General features: G+C 38.6%; 1 protein-coding gene across 1 annotated transcript in view; it reads right to left on the bottom strand.

Moving 5' to 3' along the window:
• Positions 1-24,408, bottom strand: part of LOC126101404 (uncharacterized) — a 104,065-nt gene that overhangs the window by 64,201 nt on the left and 15,456 nt on the right. The window contains exon 3 of the mRNA XM_049912067.1: positions 18,881-19,138. The gene's annotated coding sequence lies outside the window, so the exon portion shown is untranslated. The remainder of the gene's footprint in view (positions 1-18,880; positions 19,139-24,408) is intronic.

Below are 24,408 nucleotides of genomic sequence, written 5' to 3'. Positions count from 1 at the left end.
TTTTATTTTTAAAAAAAGATACAAATACTTTTGCAAAAAAAACCTTTTATTTTCTGATTCTACACACTTTTACCCATTTTTCTACATAGTTGCCTTGTTTATTTAAGCACTTGTCATACCGTACAACTAAGTTTTTATTCCCTCTTCAACGAATTCGGCCGCCTGCTCCGACAGCCAAGAGTTCACGGCCGCTTTCACTTCATCATTGTCATTGAAGCGCCGCCCTCCAAGATGGTGTTTCAGGTACCGGAAAAGGTGAAAATCGCTAGGAGCAAGGTCGGGGCTGTATGGTGCATGGTCCAAAACTTCCCAGCCAAATAAATCAATCAAATCCCGAGTCTTTTGAGAGGTGTGAGGCCTAGCGTTATCGTGCAGGAGCAAAACTCCTTTTGTCAGCATGCCACGCCTTTTGTTTTGAATTGCTCTGCGGAGCTTCTATCTGAGTTGATTGTCGTCCCTCGTGGCATAAAGTCCACTACCAAAACACCGCGCTGGTCCCAGAACACAGTTGCCATAATCCTGCGTTTTGACAGCGTCTATTTGGATTTGACCTTGACAGGTGAGGTTGTGTGTTGCCATTCCATCGATTGTCGCTTGCTTTCAGGAGTGATATGGGATACCCATGTTTCATCTCCAGTGACAATTTGACTCAACATGTCATCCCCTTCTTCCTCGTAACGAATCAAAAAGTCCAATGAAGTGGCAAATCTCTTCCCTTTGTGGTCCTCTGTGAGGAGTCTGGGTACCCACTGAGAACACAGTTTCTTAAAGTTTAGGTTTTCAGACACAATTTTGTACAAAACCGATCTTGAAACTTGTGGAAATTCCAAAGAAAGAGTGGAAATTGTGAATCTTCTGTCCTCACGAATCTTTGTTTCGACTGCAGCCACCAAATCATCAGTGATCACAGAGGGCTGGCCTGAGCATTCTTCGTCATGGACGTTTTGACGGCCATTTTTAAACTCTCTAACCCATTGACGCACTTTACCTTCACTCATTGCATTCAAGCCATAAACTTCTGTTAACTGGCGATGAATTTCTGCAGTTGATAGGCTTCTCGCGGTCAAAAAACATATCACTGACCGTATCTCACACGCGGCGGGCGATTCAATAATCGTAAACATTATAAAGTAGCACAGCGATGCGTACACGTCAGCTACAGAGCTGCAACTTGCATCAGTGTGAATGGGAAGGATGCCGGCAAGTGGCGCGGTGGCTTGTTGTGGCGTCCGTGCGAACTACGGGACTATACGCGCAAACGGCCCTTACTTAAAAAACAACCCTCGTAGATACAAAAGAAGTCTAATTGGTAAAATCACTCATGATACTCTAAGAGAGGCATGAAAATTAGGTCCAACATGTACTTCAAAGATGTGCCAGAAATCTCTTCAAAGGAAGTGTCATCAGACTTCTGCTGATGATAAGCTGGCAGTATTTAAACATTTTGGGAAACATTGTCATGGGATCAGAGGAAGGTTTACGTTATCAACCTTGTGGACGTAATTCCAACCAAACGTCCAGGGAAGAACACTGGCGAACTCAGGAGAAAAGGGACGCTCATTTCTCATTTGAAAAATGAGCTGGGGAAACATAAAGTATGCAAAAAGATGTTTCTCAATACTCTAGGGATTAAAGAATGGACTGCCCGATACTGGCTGGGTAATTCCACACATAGGATGAGTCCTGATACAGAATCGTAACGACCTAGAATCAAACAGACAAAGAAGAAAGATGAGGGAACCTTCATGAAAGAATTCCTGGACACTTCTCCGAAACTTCCGTCACATTACTGCAGGAAATCCTCCTCGAATTTGTACGTTGAGTCTATTCTACAATCCAAACAGCAGCTGTACTGACTCTATGTGAAAAAATGTCATGAAGAGAAGGTTTCACCATTAAGTCGGGCTACTTTTAACTTGATTTTAGAAGATGGTAATATTAGCTTATTTTCCCCCCAAAAAGACCTGTGCGACTTGTGTTGTAATTACAGGATTGGTAATTTGAGAGAAGACGTGTGGAAGCAACACACAGAATGGAAAGAGCAGGCAAGGATGGAAAAAGATGCTGACAAGAAAGAAGTCCAGCAGAAGCTCTGATCAGTGTACATCATGGACTTACAGGGCATGAAAGTAGCTCCAATGTTAAGTGCAAGTGCAGTTTATTATAAAACAAAGTTGGCTGTTCATAACTTTATAATGTATAATTTAGAAAGTCATGATGCAGTATGTTACTGGTTCGATTAAACCCGAGGTGATTTGGTTGCATCATGCTTTCCTCATGCATCGTGGACACGCTATCCAGAACGATTAAGGAAAATCTCGTTCAAGTTATTCTGTATTCTGACTGCTGCACATATCAGAAAAGAAATGTGATATTATCAAATGCTCTTTTAAGATTAGCAATTGATGCACAGAATTGATTACACAAAAGTTTTTGGAGAAAGGCCATACTCAGATGGAATGCGACTCAGTTCACTGTTCCATTGAGTGCAAGCTTAAACGATGTGAAGTTACACTTCCTAGCGAATGCACTATGATATCTAAAGAAGCGAGAAAAAAGCCAAAGCCAAATGAAGTCCATTACCTAGATTATTTCTTTTTCATCAACTACGCAGAGAAAAGTTTGTAGCTGTACGACTCAATTATGCCTGGAAGAGCTGTAAAAAATGAGTCTACAGCTACCCATCTGAGGGCGCTACAGTACCGCCCAAATGGTATTATTTACTACTAGTGCGCTTTCAACAGGGTGTGGCAAGAATTATCGAGGTATCCGAGGAAAATTCTTGGAGATGTTTGCTTCCCGAAACTACGCAGGGAAAGACTGAAAATCAAGAAAAAACTTAAATCTGTTCTTCCTAAAGATTGTCATAGTCATTATGACAACATTCCTTATGAATGAAAATTATCGCGGAGGTAACTATGTGATGAGTATCAGTGCAGTGTAATTCTCTGTTGCTGCTTTGAGTGACGTTTAGGATTTTTCTTGAAAAAATGTGCAGACCTTATCGGAACTATGTACACAGTATATTTACTAAAAATGTCTCTATGAAATCTTTCAATAAAACACGATTAATGCTCCAAAATGTATTCTTACAAGCTTTCTCAGCACCAAATAGCAACGTAAATGTGTCAAGTCGTGCCGGGAGACTGACAAACAAATACGCGTAAGTAACAGATCATGGCATAAATGCCGAGACAATTCCGCATATGTGCCTTAATTAAGCTTTCTAAACCTTTTCTTTTTTTTGTTTCATCCAATATTTCCTTGTAGTGCTACAATGCAAATTTAGCGCCGCTGTGAAATGTATTAGGCATTTTAGACAGTTTTTTGTCTCACGTGTAAAATTCTTACTCTGCTACTTACGCGGTATTGTTTCTTCACCGACGATGTACAAAATTTATATTGAAGTCACCACATACAGCAAATTTCTGGTACTTCCGACAAAGTGGATCAAGAATTCTCTCTAGCTCGAGCACGTTGTTTGAACCTATCTGTAACAAATCTAACAGCCTACCTCTGAACTGCTTCAACGTTTCCCTTTAATCCGATCTGGTGCAGATCCAAAGCACTCGAGCAGTATTCAAGACTGGGTCACGGTAGTGCCTATATGCTGTCTCCTTTACAGATGAATCACACTTTCTGAAAGTTCTCTCAATGAACTGAAGTCCATCATTCATCTTCCCTATTACAATCCTTACATGCTCGTTCCGTTCCATATCAATCTGCAACATTACACCCAGATATTTAATTGACATGACTGTGTCAAGCAGCACCCTACCAATGCTGTATTCAAATATCAGAGATTTGTTTTTCCCATTAACCTGCATTAACCTACATTTAGAGCTAGCTGCCATGCATTACACCAACAAGAAATTTTGTCTAAGTCATCTTCTATACTCCTACAATCACTCAATGGCAACACCTTCCCGTACTCCGCAGCCTCACAGCAAACAGCCACAGATTATTGTTCACCCTGTCTGCCAGGTCATTTATGTACATAGAAAATAACAGCGGTCCTATCACACTTCCCTGGGGCATTCTGATGATATCCTTGTCTCTGATGAACACTCACCATTGCAAAAAACATACTGAGTGCTGTTACTGTTAGTTTTTGACACACTCACATATTGGGGAACCTATTCTGCACATTCGTACTTTTGTCAATAGTCTGCCACGTGCCATCATGTCAAATGCATTTTGGAAATCTAAGAATATGGAATCTGCTTGCCGCCCTTCAACTGTTGTTCATAGGATATCAACTGAGAAAAGGGCAATCTGAGCTTCGCATGATTGATCATCATCATCAGGATTTCCTTCCAGTGAGCCGGGTAAGTTTGTGAACAATATGCCTCCATTGGTTTCTGTCCTGGCATAGCTTTTCCCTCTCCACTACTTCCCATGTTACTCCTCTCCTCCTGAGATCTTCCTTAACCTGGTCTGTCCATCTCTTTTTAGGCCACCCAACTGGTCTTCTTCCTGATACCTCCATCTCCAAATACTGGCGTAGAATTCGAGTCAGGTGCATTCGCTTCACATGATTGAACCACTTCAATACCAAAGCACTCATCCTCTCCTCTATAGTCAATGTCACCCGCAGGTCTCTCCTTATATAATCATTCCTGACTCTGTCTCTACTAGTTTTTTGTAGAGCTGACCTAAGGAACTTCATTTCACATGCTTGTATTTGACTCTCTTCTGTCTTATTTATGACACAGGCCTCTAGACTATACATCATGATTGGCAGGAGATAAGTTTTATACATGGTCCATTTGGCTCTTTTAGGGACTTCCTTGTCCCAAACTAGATTTCAAACTTAGTGAAAGAAGCTAGATCCTTTTGTTATTCTGTTTAAGACTTCTAGTTTGGAACTTACACTGCGTGATATGATGCTACCCAGATAATTGAAGCTTTTCACATATTCAACCTTCTCCGCCTCCAGTATGATGTGACAGGGTGTCGGTGTCCTGTTCATCTTCATTGCCACTGTCTTGTTCCTACTCACAGGTAACTTGAATTTTTTAAATTTTGTGTTCCAGTAATCTAGTCTCCTCTGAACCTCCATTTCCGTCTCTCCCCAAATGGCGATGTCATCAGCAAAAACAAAAGCGTTGATATCTTCATTTTCTTCTTCCCTGATTTCTTTCATGATTGTGCTCATAAGTGTAATGAAGAGTAAAGGGGAGAGCGAACTGCCTTGCTGAACACCTCTCTTTGTCTTGAGCCATTTTGATCTTCTACCTCCTACTTGTACTCTGCTCTCACAACCATCGTACAGCATCTGGACTTTTTTAATTAATGAAATCAGGAACATTATGTTTTCTCAAGCATTCCCATATTTTATCCCTTGGTACACTGTCCTATGCTTTTTCCAAATCCACCAATACTACTATCAAGTCCTTTCCTTTTTCCCAATATTTCTCCATTAACTGACGGAGGGAAAGAATGAAATCTATTGTTCCCCTATTACTTCTGAATCCATGCTGTTATTCCTCTAGCTGGTGTTCTAAAATTTTCCGCTATCTTTTTTCTATGATATTTTCCATTATCTTAAGGCAGTGTGATAATAGTGTGATTCCTCAGTAGTTCGTGCATTTCTTTCTACTACCTTTCCTGAGCAATGATATTATAATTCCTTTTTTCCATTTATCCAGCACTTTGTTTTCTTTCCATATCACCCCCAGCACCCGATGTAACCCTTGTATTCCATGGATTCCTGCAGCTTTAATCATATCCGCTATCAGCTCATCTACTCCAGCCGCCTTCCCACTTTTCATCTCTTCCAGGGAATTCTCAGTTTCTAACCAAGAAATTGGATCCTGCTCTTCCTCTAATTAAATGACTTCGGTGTCACTTTCTTGTCCACCTCTCCCATTCAGTAAGATTTCAAAATAATTCTTCATCTGTTCTCTGATACTTTCCATGTCCCTGATAATATCCCCATCCTCCGTTTCAATCGCTTTTATGTCTTCTCTATCAGATCTTTTACTTTTTAATAACCTATACAGCAGTTTTTGGTTCCCTCTGCTATCCTGCTCTAGTTTCTGGGTGAATATTTCCCAACTCTTCTGCTTTTCTTCTTTCACAATTCTCTTTGCTTGGAGTTTCTTTTGTCGGTAATCCTTCTCCAGTGTTGTCACCTTATGTTCATCTTTAGGTACCAGCACCTAATTCTGATATCTTTTTTCAAACACCATATTTTTCTTTGCCATTTTATGTTTTTTAATCGTATCTTTTACCCTATTGTTCCACCAACTGGTTTCTTCGTCTTTCACTTTAATCTTTGTTTTGCCGCATATCTGCACAGTACTGTTAACTATTGATGTTTTAAACAGGTTCCACTCTTCCTCTACACTACCCCTTTCAGTTTTAGCAATTTTTGTGCTACTAGATTTTGGAAACTTTTCGTATTTTCTCCTTCTTTCAACCCCCGCTCCTTAATTTTTGGCATTCTTTGTACAGCATTCAAACTTTTCATCTTATAATTTAGATCAGCTACTAGTAACTTGTGGTTGCTATCCAAGTGCTCACTTGGTATGACTTTAGTGTCCCTTACTTTTCCTCCAATTATTTTGCCTGTTAATATATAGTCTATAACTGTCTTAGATTTGCCGTCCCAGCCATATCTAGTAATCTTATGGCTATCTTGTTTCTTGAAGAATGTATTCTCCACTAAAAGATGATTCCTTATGCACAGATTCAGAACTTCTTCACCCTCAACATTTCGTCTTCCATATCCAAAAGGATCCATCACCTCCTCATATCCATTTCTATCCGTGCCGATCTGAGCATTCAGATCTCCAATTATCATCATTATCTTCAAGGAATTTTGTTATTTCTTCCTCACTGCACCCTTGCTGAGGTGTGTACGCTTGGAGTATAGTAAAACTATTCTTTCCCAAGTTCACTCTTGCTCTAATTATCCTTTCACTTACATTAGTGATGCTTTCTAAAATCGCCCTGATTCGCAGACAAAAGATTTTCCATCCAATGGAAATTTATTATATTTGAAATACATTTCCTCCAGTTGCTTGGGACTTTGTGCTGGTTGAGATATATGTGATAAATGCAACCTAAATAAAGGGCTAATTCCATTGAGTAATCTTCGTAACACAAAACTGCGATTCCATTTGAACCTGGCATCCTTATTTGCTATCAGCTCTTTCAGACATTTCTTTAGACCAGGGATTTTTATTACTATGTCATCCACATTTCTCTACAGCAGATATGCTTATTACTGTGTCATCCATGCAGGAATCTGTGTGACGGTCAATCAAAAGTACGTTTGTATAATTCTCCTGTGCGAACAATTTCTTAAACACAAAATCTAAAACTTCAGCTTTGCTTTTGCTATCTTCTACTGTGCCACCAGACTGGTTGACAAGTGACTGGATAGAAACCTTAGACCTACTTAGTGATTTTATATAGGGGGAAAATTTTCTTGGGTTCTCAGACAGTCTTCTGTTAACGTATGATGGTGGCAACCATATGCTTCGCACATAGATCTTTTTACAGCCACATGAATTTCTACTGATTTTTGGCTGTCATCATTTGTGTGTTCATTTTTGAATCAAGACTGCAACAGATTCTGTTCCCTCAGCATTTTCCAAATTTTATTATTAGATCACAGTGGGTCTTTTCAGTCAATGCACTTACTCGTTACATACATCTCCTGAGCACAATTTACAATTCCTCTACGTACTTCATACTGGAACTAAATGATGTACAACCACTGTTTGAGTGGGATGCTAACAACTGCTTATCTGCTCTTTCTGTCATAAATACTCACCTAGCCTTCTTGATTGATTATCTTTAACAACTCTAGTCATTATGATGAAATCGTGGTCACTAATTCCTCTCTCTATACTGACGCTGTTGATAAGATCACACATGTTTGCAACTACAAGGCCTAAAAAATTAATGTCGCTACATTAAAAACCAGTATAACGACCAGAATGTTGAATGAAAACTTGTAAACATGCATGCATTGTCTTGTACAGGTGCCACATGTCAGTTTCAGTTTGTGGGATGGAGTTGCATGCCTGCTGCACTTAGTGGGTCAATACAAGGATGGGTAATGCTGGCTGTGGATGACACTGGAGTTGTTGTCCAATGATGTCCCACAGGTCTTTACTGGAGACAGATCTGCTGATCGAGCAGGTCAAGGCAACATGTTGACACACTATAGAGCATGTTGGGTTACAACAGAGGCTTATGGTTGAGTGTTCTGTTGGAAAACAATTCCTGGAAGGCTGTTCATGAATGGCAGCACAACAAATCAAATCACCAGATTGATACACAAATTTAGTCAGGATGCTGGGATAACCACAAGAGTGCTGTCACACAAAATCACACCTCAGAACACAGGTGTAGGTGTAGGTCTAGTGTGCCTGCCATGCAGACAGGTTGGGTGCAGGCCCTCAACTGGTTCTCCTCGAAACAACAAACAGCCATCACTAGCACCGAGGAAGAACCAGCCTTCATCAGAAAAGACAACAGACCTTCACTCTTTCCACCAATGAACTCTCACCTGACAGAACCAAAGTTGCAAATGGTGGTAGTTTGGGGTCAGTGGAATGCACATTAACGGGCATCTGGCTTTGACCTGTCCTTGAAGTAACCAATTTGTAACATTTCATTGTGTTGCTGTGTTGCCAACTGCTGTTGAAATTGCTGCTGCAGATGCAGTATGAAGCACCTGAACCATGTGCCGAACATGATGGTTGTTCCTCTCAGTCTGACCATACATTTTCATGACCACAACTGCCAGGAATGATACACAGTGGCTACATTCCTGTCAAGACTTTCTGAAATATCATGGGAGGAACATCCAGTATCTTGTACCCCTATTGCACAACCTTATTTGAACTCTATGAGGTAATAATAATGGCATCTTTGTCGCCTAAGGGCATTCTTGGCTAATATCAACTCACCACCTCCAATCTCATAGGTAACAAATGCTCATGACTGTTACAGTGTATATTAAAGCAAACCTGATTTACATCTTCATAGTGGCACTACTAGTGCCGCTCTTTACACGGCTTACGAGAAATTTGTGTAGACATCATCTTGCAGATGTTGTAACATGCATACAAACTATCGTTTGTGTGCTGTCTCACTAGTTGCTCAAGACAGTTTCGGAAAACATGTTCAAAAGTACTACACAAGACTGACTGACAATGTCCAGCACTCCCATTGCCTTCCCTTCCAATGTAGTTAAGACAAAATCCCATTCTCTAACATCCTACATGATTATTTTTACTATCCATATTACAAAGCTCTTCTAATCTTTGCGTAACACAACCACCTGACTGCAAGTATGAGTCATGTGTAGTTAAGCTAAATGAGATTGCAGCTGAAATTTTACGTTTTCATGTTTTTGCTGCGCATCTGCAAGTAGCAGATGCTTAACCAGTTTAAATAATTTTTTCCCACATTGTATGTTAATGTAAGAACATTCACACTAGCTTTTGAGCACTAGCTCTTTTTCGGTCACGCAGTCTCTCATCATTCTACTGTAGGCAAGTTGATGCCTTTCCCTTATTTTACGTATTGCTCCATCCAGGCTTTCCCCACTCTCAAAATATTCGTAACTGAAAGGTATAAACTTCTTTTCATTGTGTATTCATTTTTATTACTGAACAGTTTTAGCTATGGAGCATTTGTCAAAAACACACGCTCATGCTGAAAAGAGGCAATGCTACGTTTAAAGTCAAAAAACTAAAAGATGATACATATGACAGTGAAATCATAACATGTCAGCCACATTACTAGACGTCTAAGAGACAAAGCAGGGCAACATGCATGTCCAATAAATTGACTTCCCAGTAAATAACCAATGAGTCATACCTTGTGGTAGGTTTACTAGATACTGTTTACAATCAATCATACCATCTACTGACTATCAACATTGTTGGCAACTAAATCACCTTGAGACTATAAGGTTTTCTTTTATGTATTTATTTTACATAAGAAGTTTCTTGTTTTTCATCACTGTGATGCAAGTATTAAAAGATACAATCTCTACAGCCTGAATTGCACAAAAGACCAATATTACACAGTTAGGACCAATGGTGGCTTCTGAAATATGCACAGAGGCTATTTTTCTTGAATTTTTGTTTTCCCACAATGCAAAATGACATCTCTCCATACATAAAATGTATATAAAGAAAATCCAGTAGCTTTCTGTGCTTTCTTGAGCCTATGCAGTGAAATCAAGAAAACATGAACATTTCTGTCATTACTTAGAGAATTAAACATTTCATATTATGTAACAGCTTCACATAAATTTCCTCAAATGTCATGTGAACAAAATTCCTTTATATGATAAAACAAATAAATGTGTAACAGAATTAGCACCTATTAGTTGAACCTGAACTGTTAACAACAGTCCTATGCAATGACAGTGATCAATGGAAATAATTCCAGAAAAAATGCAGAAAAGAAGCACAGACAATTTTTATAAAGCATCAGCTGTTAAGATATCATTCTGTGGAATAATGAGAGTTATGTAGGACATGTATACACGATAAGTGTTAACATTAATGAAACTTTTTTTTAGTCCTACTTATGAAACAACATTTAAAAACTACTTTTTTTCACCAGTTACCAGGTTTTAAACAGAATTTCATCCTTGGAATAAAAAGAGTTGTCACTAGAAATGATTTTGGATTAGATTTAAAACTATGTCTATCAGACTTTTATATTATAAGGTAAATGATCAAAAATTTTTGTTGCTGCATATTGAACTCCTTTCTGAGCTACTGACAGCCTTAATAATTGGTAATAAAGGTAATTTTTTCCTCTAGTGTTAGGGTGCGGACACCACTATACTTCTCAAATTGCAATGGATTATTTATTACAAATACCATTACTAAGTATATGTATAGTGAAGGTGCAATTAAAATTCCTCGCCTCTTGAAGCAGTACCTACATGGTGATCAAGGGTGAACATAATGCATCCTTACTGCTCACTTTTGTGCAATCAATACTTTCTTTTTAAGTGATAAGTTACTCCAGGAAAGTATTCCATATGACATTACTAAAAGAAATATGCAAAAAATGTCAGGAGGTTGATTTGTTTGTTTCCGAGACTAGTAATCATAAGAAGAGCAAAGAAAGTTGTACGAAATTGTTTGAGAGTCAGTTATACGCCTACTCCACTTTCAGTTTTCATCAATATGCACACCTAAAAATCTGGATCACTCTACCCTTTTTACTTACTCTTGTTCACGTGTTATATCAATTGTTGGTATGACTATTTGTTGTACAGTATTGTAGGCAGTGTGTCCACTCAAAATTTGGGAAAGTCCATTTTCAGAGAACCACTTAATAATTATTTGAAAAATATCATCATCACTCTCATCAGTCACTTTCTCTCTAATGAGACTTTTTATAACACATCATCTCCAAATCATCTCCAAAAGTACCAATTCTGCTCGTTGAATGTTAAGTGGGAGGTCATTCAAATACACAAGGAATAGGAGTGGACCCAACACCGAACCCTTTGGGACTCCCTCTGTGATCCCCCCACTGCAGTCACAAAAATTTTCTACCATCCCAACATTGTTTGGATTATTCAACAAAACTTTTTGCAATTTGTTTGATAAGTATAATTCAAACCATTTATGTATAAAGCCATAAGCCCATAAAACTTGAGTTTTTCTAAGAGGGTAACATGATCTACACAGTCAAAAACCTTGGAAAGGCCACAAAAAATACCAACAGGCAATATTTTAGTGATTGTATAAATAGCATTCTCTGTCAAGTAAACCTTCTGGGAACCAAACTGTGATGGCTAAATGTACTGCTCCTACTTGAATGAGCGGCTAATCTTGAGTACATTACTTTTTCGAATATTCTGGAAAAGATGTCAGTAAAGAAAATGGATGATAATACTTAAGTCTTTTGTCACCTTCTTAAGAGATTGATTAACAACTGCATAATTTAATCTGTATGGAAAAATTACCTGTCCCAATGATGCATTACATATATCACCAAAGACATTGCTTATTAAGTCAGAACAACTTTTCAGAGCTCTGTTTGAAATTCTATCAGCACCATATGAGCTTTTGTTTTTCAGAATTTTTAGAATTCTATTAATTACTGTGAAGGATGTTGATGCCACTTCCAAGTTGCTTACAGTTTTGAGGAATGATATTTTTAATATATTGTGTTGTTTCTTCAACTGAACCATTTAATCCAATTCTTGTTGCTGTGTTTAAGAAAGTGACCGTTAAAAGTACTCACAACTTTTGAATTTATTAGTCACAACACTGTCGTTTAGTTTAATTACTACTTACATATGATTTGATGATCAGCAGCTGTATGAAATATCATTCCAAATTATTCAATGAATGAAATTCATGACAGCTGCAATGGGTATAGGTGTATTATCCAACTGTGACATGTAACAATTTGTGCTGGACCTGGACTCGAACCTGGATTTCCCACTTATCATGAGTGGGCACCTTAACCATTTTGGCTATCCATGCACACTCCCTGGCTCGTTTCAAACCTGCATATGTCACTTTCCACTTCCTTATGTCATAGTCTTATTTACTTATACTCATATGTCGCAATTGGGTAATACAGCTAAACCCATTGCAGCTGATGTTACGAAATTCGCATTCAGCAAGTAATTTAGAAAAATATTTCATACAGCTGCTGTTTGTCAAAAAATATCTGAAGTATCATATGCTGAGACAGGGCATACAATCGTAAAACTGGTCTTAATTCCATGTGGTAGTGTCATTGTGTCTGAGCAGAAACCAAGTAATGTTGCGAGCTTAAAGGCAGCTGTAAATAAGACTACAATCTAAGGATGTGGAGACTGACATATGGAGGTTTGGATCGGGCCAGGGAGTGTCAACAGATAGCTGACATGGTTAAGGCAACCACTTGCAATAAGCAGAAAATCCGAGTTTGAACCCAATCCGGCACAACTTTTCACACATCACAGTTGGGTAATATAGCTATAAGCCCTGCAGCTGAAACAAAATTCACATTCACCGAATAATTTGGAACAACAGTTTAATTGTTATGTACTCTTTACATTGACTGGCTGTCCTGTCCTCCAACTGACAATATCTCATACAGTTTTAATCTTATTGTTTGCATTATTAATTTCTGTCTACACATGCGTACTTCTTGACATTTTAATGACTTTCCTTAAAATATTACAGCATTTTCTGGAGTGTGGAACTAATGTTCAATATTGATTTATTCTGGCCATTATATAAATTTCTCTCATCCTGTTACATGTGATTTTAATTCCCTAGTTACCCATTGCTTACTAATTTTTTTTATGAAAACTACTTTCAAAAAACTGACACAAATTTACTAAGAAATAAATTGAATTTGACATGGGTACCACTTTCTATATATACCTAATCTGATACCACCTCTTTTAAGTTACTCTTAAAGCAATGTATCCTGGTATAATCAATAAGCCTCACTGTTTGTATGAACCTGCCTCAAAGCTGTAAGATGCTATATTGTTTATTTCCATTAATCATGCATCATGATCTAATAGTCCAAATAGCAACTGGGTACAAATCACCTGTTTCAGTCTCAGCACTGTCTACAAAAAATCTTACCAATCATCTTCCTACCATCTTGCTGCACAAGTTGGAAAATTAACTACAGTAATTAGATTGAAACACCCAAGTTGTGATTCCACTTCATTTTTCCTGTTCCTACCTCTTACGAAAACTACATTGAAACCTCCACAAACTACTAACTGTTTCTTCTTGTCTCACAGGTAGCCCAATAATGCACAAAGATTTCGCATGCAATAATGCACCAAGATTCCTCATAAATAGTTGAAAGATTGCTGGATGTGATCTGTACACTTCTGCATTTACAACGGAAGTATTCTGCAGTAACAACTCAAAAGCCCGTGCTTCTAGGTTCTGATCTACCTGAGAACAATTTGTTTCAATATTGTTGACTTTGGATACAAATTTTATGTATGTTGCAACAATCCCTTTTTCAGTGATAACTCTACACAAAAAGGATGGCACGAATGACATAGCACTTATCCTAGCTGCACAGTTACCTGACTCTTTTAGTTTCATAATAGGAAAAATGCCCTTCACGCACATATGTTGATCGAAATATTGTAGCACTTTTGTGACCTCATTATGCAGATGTGGAAACACTACCTGAGGAAAACAAGACACATGTCCTGGACAGCTTTAATGTAAAAGAATTTGCATTTTGAACAGGAATTACACTGCATATCAATTAGTAACCTCTGTACCTGCACAGGGGCACTGGGAGCTTTTACTGAAACAGCAAATGGTCCCAAAAACGGCTCAAAATGTTTAGAAAACTGCCCTTGTAAATCTTCCAAGGCCACAATGAATTCTTCAAACCTCACATTTTCTTTGTCAAGATTTGTCCTTTTCACACATGATTTTCTTTTCAAATGCATCCTCATCCAAGCAGAAATAAGTTGTTTCTCACTCTGCAATGTCTTACTGTGGACAGCGGGTAGTCAAGTACTCTTCAAATGTGCGGTCTGCACTCTATTCCAAATGTTCTAATATTTGTTCCTGCTCTCCTTTTACCTTCATAAATCCAACAGCAATGGGTTTAAATTGAAAAATTGTTCCAGTCATGCCGCTTGACTTAACCAACATCCTTTTAAGTGATGTATAAAGTTTCCACACTTATCATTCACTTGCATTCAAAACTGTTGGATGTGACAGGGGGATAATGAGTGCGACATCAGAAAATTTACTGTTTGTATCACCAATTTCATCACGTGCTCCATGCCTGCAAATTTAGCACAAAGTGCTTCTTGATGTATAGCACAATGAATACAATTTGTCAATCATTATAACTTTTTGCTCTTTCATCGTCCTTTAAATTCTTTCTGTGTGGTATTGTAATGTTGTTCAACAGCAAATCTGCAGTCCCCATTGATTATGTGACAGTGTATCACAAAAGAGATACTGAGAATTTTTATCTTTCTCTTCTGTTCCTTTTAAAGGCTTGTGGAAATAGGCCACTAGACTGCATGTTTTGTGTAAACAGCCACTGGACCAGTTAGCTTCTTTTACGCCACGAACAAATAGCGAAGGATAAACAGTGCAGCCACCACAATTCTGCCAAACTGAAGAGTGTCGTGCTGCCGAAAAAATGCCACACCGCAATGCTAAATGAAACGTTGTATTGTACTGAGTACTTCTGAGAAGTACCGAGCACAGCTGGGACAGCCCAGGTTTCTGCCCACACATCGTGCTCACATGAAGTTTGGCATGCCATGGCCGACACTGTTCTAGACATTCATGAAGCTCAACTATCTTGTTTTTCAGCTCCTTACTATTCAGATGAAACAAATTAATTTTACTTTTCGCGATTTTCTCATACATATTATAGTTCTGTTCTGCTCAAATGTCTTTCAAGAGTGTGTTTATAACATCTACATCCACATCTACATTTATACTCCGCAAGCCACCCAACGGTGTGTGGCGGAGGGCACTTTACGTGCCACTGTCATTACCTCCCTTTCCTGTTCCAGTCGCGTATGGTTCGCGGGAAGAACGACTATCTGAAAGCCTCCGTGCGCGCTCTAATCTCTCTAATTTTACATTCGTGATCTCCTCGGGAGGTATAAGTAGGGGGAAGCAATATATTCGATACCTCATCCAGAAACGCACCCTCTCGAAACCTGGCGAGCAAGCTACACCGCGATGCAGAGCGCTTCTCTTGCAGAGTCTGCCACTTGAGTTTGTTAAACATCTCCGTAACGGTATCACGGTTACCAAATAACCCTGTGACGAAACGCGCCGCTCTTCTTTGGATCTTCTCTATCTCCTCCGTCAACCCGATCTGGTACGGATCCCACACTGATGCGCAATACTCAAGTATAGTTCGAACGAGTGTTTTGTAAGCCACCTCCTTTGTTGATGGACTACATTTTCTAAGGACTCTCCCAATGAATCTCAACCTGGTACCCGCCTTACCAACAATTAATTTTATATGATCATTCCACTTCAAATCGTTCCGCACACATACTCCCAGATATTTTACAGAAGTAACTGCTACCAGTGTTTGTTCTGCTATCATATAATCATACAATAAAGGATCCTTCTTTCTATGTATTCACAATACATTACATTTGTCTATGTTAAGGATCAGTTGCCACTCCCTGCACCAAGTGCCTATCCGCTGCAGATCCTCCTGCATTTCGCTACAATTTTCTAATGCTGCAACTTCTCTGTATATTACAGCATCATCCGCGAAAAGCCGCATGGAACTTCCGACACTATCTACTAGGTCATTTATATATATTGTGAAAAGCAATGGTCCCATAACACTCCCCTGTGGCACGCCAGAGGTTACTTTAACGTCTGTAGACATCTCTCCATTGGTAACAACATGCTGTGTTCTGTTTGCTAAAAACTCTTCAATCCAGCCACACAGCTGGTCTGATATTCTGTAAGCTCTTACTGTGTTTATCAGGCGACAGTGCGGAACTGTATCGAATGCCTTCCGGAAGTCAAGGAAAATAGCATCTACCTGGGAGCCTGTGTCTAATATTTTCTGGGTCTCATGAACAAATAAAGCGAGTTGGGTCTCACATGATCGCTGTTTCCGGAATCCATGTTGATTCCTACATAGTAGATTCTGGGTTTCCGAAAACTACATGATACTCGAGCAAAAAATGTGTTCTAAAATTCTACAACAGATCGACGTCAGAGATATAGGTCTATAGTTTTGCGCATCTGCTCGGCGACCCTTCTTGAAGACTGGGACTACCTGTGCTCTTTTCCAATCATTTGGAACCTTCCGTTCCTCTAGAGACTTGCGGTACACGGCTGTTAGAAGGGGGGCAAGTTCTTTCGCGTACTCTGTGTAGAATTGAATTGGTATCCCGTCAGGCCCAGTGGACTTTCCTCTGTTGAGTGATTCCAGTTGCTTTTCTATTCCTTGGACACTTATTTCGATGTCAGCCATTTTTTCGTTTGTGTGAGGATTTAGAGAAGGAACTGCAGTGCGGTCTTCCTCTGTGAAACAGCTTTGGAAAAAGGTGTTTAGTATTTCAGCTTTATGCGTGTCATCCTCTGTTTCAATGCCTTCATCATCCCGGAGTGTCTGGATATGCTGTTTCGATCCACTTAGTGATTTAACGTAAGACCAGAACTTCCTAGGATTTTCTGTCAAGTCGGTACATAGAATTTTACTTTCGAATTCACTGAACGCTTCACGCATAGCCCTCTTACGCTAACTTTGACATCGTTTAGCTTCTGTTTGTCTGAGAGGTTTTGGCTGCGTTTAAACTTTGAGTGAAGCTCTCTTTGCTTTCGCAGTAGTTTCGTAACTTTGTTGTTGTACCACGGTGGGTTTTTCCCATCCCTCACAGTTTTACTCGGCACGTACCTGTCGAAAACGCATTTTACGATTGCCTTGAACTTTTTCCATAAACACTCAACATTGTCAGTGTCGGAACAGAAATTTTCGTTTTGATCTGTTAGGTAGTCTGAAATCTGCCTTCTATTACTCTTGCTAAACAGATAAACCTTCCTCCTTTTTTTGTATTCCTATTTACTTCCATATTCAGGGATGCTGCAACGGCCTTATGATCACTGATTCCCTGTTCTGCACTTACAGAGTCGAAAAGTTCGGGTCTGTTTGTTATCAGTAGGTCCAAGATGTTATCTCCACGAGTCGGTTCTCTGTTTAATTGCTCAAGGTAATTTTCGGACTCTAACCAAAAAAATGTACCCTTCTGACTCACATCACCACAGGTATTTTGCCTTGTACACTTCTGGTTGCCATTACAATTCCTGCAAGGTGCTTGGCTAATCTGTCCTTCCATTTCCTGTGCAGGTGCTGTTCCTATTTCCTTCATGTCACCTTTAATACTACACTCTTAATTTTCTAGCCACGCTGTTTCCTTCTCTTCCTATTTTTAGTATCTGATCTTCATCAAAATCTCTCCACAAAGCCCCTATGTTCCCTGTCACCTGGCTAAGCTTGGCACTAGGTTTAGGATGCTTGGGACCTGGTATTCTACATTTAGCTTTTGCTGTAGCATTTGGCCTACACCTCTCCCATTACTGCTACCACACAGGAGGACTCTTTCCCTACCTACTTGAATTTTCTACTGACCTACGCTTAAAATTGCTCCTTCAGATCTGCTGCACTTTAGTTTGCTCAAAAACTGGTTGAGCCTCTTTTCCCATTTCAAATAACAAGTCAGACTGATTGAAATGTGAATTCTTACATTTTCTCCTTTGGCATATTGCTTGTCACCTTCTCCCAGTACCCATTTTCTCTTTCTCTCTTCAATCTTATGTAATTCAAAAAATGCCATTTCTAATTCTGCATGAAGGGCACACATCTTTTTTCCCTGTTCCATAAGTCTCTTTTCTCAACTGTACACACTACTACTCGATGGGAGATACTGATACTGTACTGGCTTCCCTGCTACAATCACCCCAGTGAAACATCAACCCGCAGTCCTATCATGTTTCTTCCATATTAATCAACCTTTGACGGCATCCTCATTTATCATACACGATGCTACTTTTAGAGTAAACCAAAACAATTTATCTTCCAATGAGTTGCACAGCTAATTTTAACTGGCAAGTGAGCATAAAACACAACACTGTAAACATCATGTGTGTACGTTTAGGTAGCATTAGACACAAAATGAATGAAACATAAAAAAAGCTTAATATTTTTAACAACAATAAACAAACAGACATTATCTGGAAAATATGGAAAGCACTGCAATGTATTATTAAAAAAAACAGCAGCTGCTTCCTTTCCCAGAATCTACATCAACTGCATACTCACTAATAAATTCTGGAGTCACAGCAGCCTCAAGACTAATGACACAACATATGACATAACCATTACCACTAACCTCTCCACATGGGACTGTGAGATGGCAGTGATGCATCCCTGGTGTTGACAACTACGACTTCCTTCAAATTCAGGTATGACATGTCCAGAATCCGTATTCACAACAGAAACAAATTACAATTCGTACACAGACATAAGTTCTGCAAACAGAGCAGAATTCACCTCAGTGAACTCTGGATCATATGCCATCATCCTTACTGGTGCGGTCAGGATCATAGAAACAACCAGCTTCATACTGCTCAACCATCTGGATCGTAATCTGCCAACAAATTACAAGTATGCCTCCATTGTATATAGCAAAGTTTTGCTTATGTGTGTTGCCAAATAGTGAAAGAATTTTACTGTATGTAATGTATTTCCTAATTTCAAAAGTTGTTGAAAAAAAAGGTCACAATATATGTCAAGATACAGAGTATATTGACTTATAATCAGTGAGAAAGTTTGAAGTAATATTTACAGAATGACTGTGTATGCAGTACCAACTGTTTGCCATTATACTACATCTGCATAATAATTTCAAACTCTTGTATCAGAATACAAAAGTTCTACAACTACAATTCACTATTTACTAGAAAATGGGTAACAAACAATGATCAGCAAGCCAAGTTTCAAAATCTCTACTCAAAATATACGTTTCTTTCAGTAAAGAAAAGAAACTTTTTATTCAGAAAGACTTTCAATGGAAAAAGTGAAACACTCACAACTATGCATTGGTGGAACTTCTGCACTCATAACACCTGAAATTCAACTCTCAGGAGGCAATAACCAAACATACCTCAGAGAAATGTACAATTCAAGCACTCCAAGACAGACCGACAGCACGGTGGCTGTTAGCAATACCAGAATCAACAAAGGTTACAAGACAGTGTAGGATTTTAAACTGATATTCATTTGTTTCAGGTTGCTACCAACCTAGCCCAACATACATTGCAGTGTGTACAGGCACTGTCATCATCGTTCTGTGTTGTTTTTGCTGTGCTGAGTTTTGCTTTATGTATTGTTCACTCCAGGTGCCATGTCTGCTTTCATACATCAAAGATTACTCAATGCTTTCTGCTAAAGCAATCAGTGCAAACTGACTGTGACAGAAAGGCATTAATGCCAATCATGCACCTTTGATTTTTATCGACTGAACTACCCTCGATCAGCAACCGCGCCAAGTACCTTTACAGAGTGCATGAATAATATATAAGAACATGCATTCTTCCACAGCTTGCATGTATGATCCATTGAAATCAGCATACAGAGGACAATTATAAAACCAAAGCTAAGTTTCTTATAATTTTAATATTGTTCAATGAATTACAGTCATTTCTAACAACACTAAATGAGCTCAACAGCACAATAACAATTTATTTTCACTTGCTGTTTTTGAGATTATTCTCCAACTCCAAAAAACATTCAAATGGATGTACAATATTGCAAGAACTCATCACATCTGACAATTAACTAACAAATGGGAAGAAGATTTATTAAATGCTTCTAAATAACTGAATTTCATTTCATGATAACAAAGGCAACAGAAGCAGCAGACGACTTGTGTCGCAAGACCCGAAGCAGTATAACTTCTTTTTATAACTTACTGTATCCATGTGTGTGGAACTGATTGAGGTCAGTGAAGTATTATAAATTTATAAAATAACTGTTACAGCTTCATTCACCGAAGCAGTAAATATTAATTCAGAAGTGAAACATACTTTTTTTAAAAAACTGACTTCACCTCCACAATGCTATCCACATTCATCAGATACAGGACGAGACAAGTGTGGTATCATTTTAATCTTCCGTATACTTTCTAAACTCATGCTCAAATTTCCTTGACAATATGTGCATGGATTCTTTACCTTCTGGCCCAATGAAATTATTTTCCAGTCAGGTGCTCCTGGAGCACTAGCATTATCAGGCAACAAAAGTTCTGATTCTTCTCATTTTGAGTAGCTGCACACATCCTCTGTGTGTCTTTCAGTATTCACAAGCTCATCTGGATTCTGGTCTATAGGAGTATCATACATGATTCCCGAAAGAATATAACCAGGATTCTTTTCACAGACTGTTGCATTTTGAATTCTATCGACAGGTTCTTAATACACAACAAGTGCACTTATTGTACAGGCTAATCACATTTCATATCCTATAACAACAGTCATCCTCAACACTAGGTGTGGCAAGCACCAAGCAGGAGTAAGTGAAACTAAAGTAGTAATTCACTAAGAGAGAAGGAAATCGGCGACTTCCAGTCAATAGTACTGAACTAAAGGAGTAAACTTCTCCAGGAGTAAATTTTTCATTTACTTCCAAAGTAAATTTATTTACTCCATTACTGCTGGAGAGCACCACTGAAGAGTACATTACTATGTTAGTAACTTAAGGAGGAAATTTACTCTTAGGCCAAAATTTACTCCTAGCCAGTAGTAGGAGTAAAGTACGAGAGTAAGGTGCGATCTTTGAGTTCTGTGAGTTAAGTGTCGAATTCTATGGATTACCTGGACTACGAAGAATATATGGAGATGGAGGAGAGTGAACATCCCAAGAATGAGGGTTGTAATGTAGAGAAGAGACTCATTTGTGATGTCAGGAACAGTAATTTCAAAGAGCGGTTTGGGTTTCGTAAGGAATCTTTTGAGTTGCTGCTTGGTATGCTGGAGCCGTTAGTGCAGCATAATCCTGATAGGAACCGTGCATGCTTTGTCTCCTAGGCTGCAACTTCTTTGTGGACTGCCAATCTTTCGCACAGGTATTTATCAAATTGTAGCAGGAGATCTCATTAATATCCATCGTACTACTGCTGGAAGAGCTTTTCACAGTGTGATGAATGCTTTAATTGCCTTAAAGCCACTGTATGCATCCATGCCACAGAGCCAAGAAAATATATCAAAGAACAAAAGGGAATTCTATCAAACTGGTGGAATCCCAAATGTCATAGGGGCCATAGATTGTGTACATATTGCCCATACTTTGCCCTTCTGGAGCACAAGCAGAACTATAAAGAAATTGTAAGAATTTCTTTTCTATTAATACAAAAATCATTTGTGATGCCAATATGAAGAATTTGATTGTGGTAAGCCGTTAGCCAGGTTCCACGCAATATGCATGCATTGGGGACAATAGTAGAGTTGCTGCAAAATTTGAAAGTGGATAATATGACGGGTTGCTTGTTGGAGATAGTGGATGTGCTGTCTCCAAACATCTTAAGATGCCTGTGTTCTGAGCCCACACAGGAGCCAAACGCCGCTACAATACAGCCTACATTGCTACCAGATGTGTAATAGAGAGAGCATTCAGTGTTTGGAAGAAACATTTCCAAATTCTCACTACAACAATGCAATTTAAACCAAACAAGTGTGGGAATAAATGATAATTAATTGCAACCCTCAGCTGCTATTTCGAGAATAGTTACTATCTTCATATATAGTTAAATGGCTACTCGGCCATTGACCTTCGTCTGGGCGAGTGCGCACAGGTTGCCCAAACTCTTATGGGAATTGTCAACTTAAATGGGCGCGAGTAACGAATGCATGGGTAAAGTATCTATTAGAAACATTATGTATGTAGATTGTGGACATTTGGGAATGTGGACCTCACCGGAAGCGTGCACGGGGTAAGTCCCTGCAGTCACGCTATTCGTCTGTGTCCTCAGTGACTCAGATGGATAGAGCGTCTGCCATGTAAGCAGGAGATCCCGGGTTCGAGTCCCAGTCGGCGCACATATTTTCAGCTGTCCCCATCAAGGTATGTCAACAACACCTGTCGGCAGCTGAGGGTTTCAATTAACTATCATTTATTCTAGAGTAGCTGCACGGTCATCGATGGTATCTGTTCTTTCGAGAACAGTTACTATCTTCATATAAAGAGTGGGAATGTTATTGTGGCTGCTGCAGTTCTTCACAACTTTGGAATAAAAGTTAGAGATGTGTTTCATCCTGATGCTGTGGAGGTGAATGACATCGAACAATATGCACTTCAGCCAGAAGCAGATGCTGCAGTTATGTAGTTCATAGTTATGTTCTTTCTTTCTCATTTTTTGGCTAGGGGTTAAAATTCTCATTTTATTTCTTAATTGAGTATACAAAGTCATACAATGTTTCAATTATTTCCCTAAAAAAGACTCCTTTTGTAATATCCCAAATTCAGATAAATATTAGAATGTGGAATTAACAAAAATTTGCACTGAATCTGAAATGATAAACACAAATATTATGCCATACAAGAAATAAGAAAATATTAACAATTTGAAAAAATATCACGGCAATAAAAAATGTTTTATATATATGAATATTTTCTTATTCATTCACAGAAACCCAAATTTCTCAACCACATTGAATGAAGAACTGGAACGTGAAGTTTGCTCCATTACGTTCTTGAATTTATTCATAACTTCAATTTTAAAGATATGCTCTTCTTCCATGATTTATCTTTGTCTTTCTATTAATAACATTTTTGCATTGTATTCCTCTCGCATTAAAAGCATTTTTAAGAAATGAAGCTAGCTGGCTTTTTTTCAACAACTCTTGGTTCTTCACTACAACCGCACATTCTTTCCTCCTTTTGCTGGACACATCTTCTGATAAGCTCCCATAAGAGAGTGCAGGCTGTGGTTCATGACTGTGGGATAAAGTTCCACCTCCAGCAGTTTCATTGCTGCCTTATGAGTAGTTATCATCATTGAAGTTGCTTGAAAGTATCACATTATCTTCAGATGTGTCCTTGTTGTTAACTCCAGCTATCGCCTCGAAAACTTGTGGGATCATATCAACAACCATTTGGCTTATATCGTCGATCTTTGTCTCACCTACTCCACTGCCAGTTTGAAACTGTTCTAGATTACATTTACCTTTGATTTTCTTTGCTTTCGCTTTCATGTCCTTCCAAATTACTTTAAGCTGCTCTTGTGATCTTTGTGTAAGAGCTTCTAGATTGTAATCAACATCTATTTTTTCCGAAGCATCCTTTTTTCTTTTTAGCATATTGACATCGTGCTTTTTAGATTCAACAGTAGTTATGTACTTTTTAATTATTTCAGCAGACTGCTATTTTTCATTTTCTGGTATGTTTTTTGAACGTTTCTTGGCTAACTTCATGTTGCTGCTAGCTCGTATCTCAAACTGGCGCTTAAATTAATACGCCAACCAACAATGGTGGGGTTAATAATAGATTCATCCATTTACAGCAGGTTTCTTTTTCATAATACACAGATCTTATCATTAATTAGTACAATAGCAATCAGATTTTCCCCTATTGATAATTCAATTTAAAATCCTTTCTAGCTTCGAAAATTAAAGCAATGAACATAAATCACCCAAAAGGTACTGCAATAATGTCTGCCAACAATCAATATTCTACAAGAGAGAATGTAATGCATGTGCCAGCAGTGTGCAGAAATGGCTTACTTCTTTAGTAAAAAGGCGTTACTGCTTTAGTTACAACTAAAGCAGTAAATAAAAACTGGAGCTCTCCAACAGTTACTAAAAGAGTATTTACTAAAGAAGTAATTTACTAAAGTAGTCCAGACTCAAGAAATAGGAGTTGCTA

The sequence above is a fragment of the Schistocerca cancellata genome, chromosome 9, assembly GCF_023864275.1.
Source record: "Schistocerca cancellata isolate TAMUIC-IGC-003103 chromosome 9, iqSchCanc2.1, whole genome shotgun sequence".
Classification (NCBI taxonomy): Eukaryota; Metazoa; Arthropoda; class Insecta; order Orthoptera; family Acrididae; genus Schistocerca; species Schistocerca cancellata.
The sequence above is the reverse complement of the archived record's forward strand: the minus strand, read 5'-3'. Positions and strand labels throughout refer to the sequence as shown.